At 43.3% G+C, this 2,157-nt stretch overlaps 1 pseudogene; it reads right to left on the bottom strand.

Annotated features, from left to right (window-relative positions):
• Positions 1-1,106: 1,106 nt before the first annotated feature.
• Positions 1,107-1,939, bottom strand: LOC119543384 (annotated as a pseudogene).
• Positions 1,940-2,157: the final 218 nt, after the last annotated feature.

The raw sequence follows: 2,157 nt of genomic DNA, 5'->3' as shown, positions 1-2,157 counted from the left end.
ATGCAGCAATAGATAACCTATATACTCATGAGCTGGCTCCTTGCTGCTACTCCAAACTCGTCTCCTACCACTTACCTTTTGTTCTCTCCATTCCAGAACTTTGTTCCCCTTGCTAATCCTCATGTAAGGAAAAGCTTTCCATCTGAAGGATTATTCTCTCTGTTGGAATTCTCTTCCCCCCAGATATCCACACCTGATTCATTTCCTTCCATTATTCAGGGCTCTGCTCAAACATCACCTCCTCAGAAAGGTCTTCTCCAAATATCATATGAAAAGTGTCCTATCACACTTTATCCCATTATCCTGCTTTATGTTTATGCATAGTTCTTAATACCTCCTGATGTATTTTGTTATATCTGTTTCTCCACAAGCACATGAGCTTCAGGAGGGCAGGGAACTTGTTGTATTTGTTTTTATATCTCAGATACTAAAACACTGCCTAACATATAGTAGACTGTTAATAAATATCTGTAGAATGAATAAAAAAGGATAACACACTGGGAAGTATCAGTATTTAGGACAGATGACATAAGAGATGACCACAGAGAAGGCAGAGAAGGAATGGTTTGAGAGGGGGGAGGAAATTAGAGGAGAAAAGGGAGAATGGAAACAACTGTGCCAAATGATTCAAGTCACCCATATTTGCACTTTGACCAGATATTTATTTGATTTGCTATTATTTTTAAGGTGCCCTGTCTCCTTCTTATGGGTTTTAAAAATAGCATATCTTTAAATTTTTATTTTGAAATAATTACGGATTTACAGAAAGTTGCAAAGAAATGTACAGGGAAATTCTGTGTGCCCTTCATCCGACCTTCCCCAGTGCTAACTATGTACAGTATCAACCCAGGAAATGGACATTGATACAATCCACAGTGCTTACTCAGATCTCTCCAGTTACACACACAGTCATTTGTGTGTACGTGTGTGCACGTGCATGTGTGTAGTGTATCTCCATGTTAAGTACACTTAAGGCTTTGGTTAACTTTTTCTTTTGATCTTTGCTCCTCCACCCACATCAGCAGGCTACATCCAGAATGTAATTCTGCCTTACTAGTTGGGAAGCTAGTCTATCCGCTTGCCTTCATGAGGGAATCTGGAAATCCCTAACTTATCCAAGGATCCTTGACAAGTCGTTCTTTAATTTCAGCCTCATCCCAAGGACCATGAAGGTTTTCTTTAAAAAGCTGCAGGCGAATGAAGTAGAAAGAGCAGAGCCATGAGATGGAAACCAGCAGAAGGGCAAACAGTATGGCTCCCACATCACCAATGGGCAGCAGGCCTCCCAAGGCTGAAAACTCAAAAAGGAGTGTGACCCACACATAGTTGCAGGGAGTACATGCCTTCAGTTTCTTCTGCAACATGGGCCACAGAACAAAAATCTGGGTGGCAAATGTCACCATGATGAAGGCAGGCAGGGATTGGGGCAGGCACGAGGCCAGGCAGACAAGGGAAGGACAGCCATGTTCAAGGACAGTGTGCTGGATACAACGACAACACTGGTGCCATAGTTGAAGAAGATGAGATGGCCTAACAGCATGGAGACTCACACGGCATGGACGGTGAAAAATCATACACAGAATTCATGAAGACGAAGGCACTCTTCAGGTCAGCCTACAGGGTCTGCCCATTCTTGTCTCCTCTCCTCCTTCATTGAGATCAAATAAAACCAACCAACCAGTCCCAAAAGCCAGTGAGGGGCCATAGGCTCTCATCCATACAACAGATAACTACAAAAACACAGTTGCTGCACAGCTGTGGTTTCACCATTCTGGTCTCAAACACCTCAGCCCAATGTTGGGATTTTCAGGCATAGATGTTTTTTCTGGAGCTCTTCCTGGAACTGCCGATCCACATAGTTATAAGGGAAGGGTTGTTGCTCACAGAGCACCTTCTCCCACCTGGCCTCCTGGGTGGTGGTTATTGGTTGGTCACACATTATCCTTTCCCTCAAACTCTGGCCACTTCAGTCTCCCTCACAGAAGTCCATGTGGTTCTGTTTCTTCATGAAGTTTTGAAATAAGACTTTTCTGGAAATTCCGTGTTGTGTGATGGTTAATAGTCTACCAACTTTCCATTGCTTTTAAAGGAAGAAACACAGGGTAGGCCCACAATAGATGAGTTTGTTCTTAAAGGCAGGACCAGACAGCCAAGTGC

This window comes from Choloepus didactylus, chromosome 8 (assembly GCF_015220235.1).
Source record: "Choloepus didactylus isolate mChoDid1 chromosome 8, mChoDid1.pri, whole genome shotgun sequence".
In the NCBI taxonomy this organism is placed as follows: Eukaryota; Metazoa; Chordata; class Mammalia; order Pilosa; family Megalonychidae; genus Choloepus; species Choloepus didactylus.
Note: the sequence above shows the minus strand (reverse complement) of the source record. Positions and strands in the feature narration are given on the sequence as shown.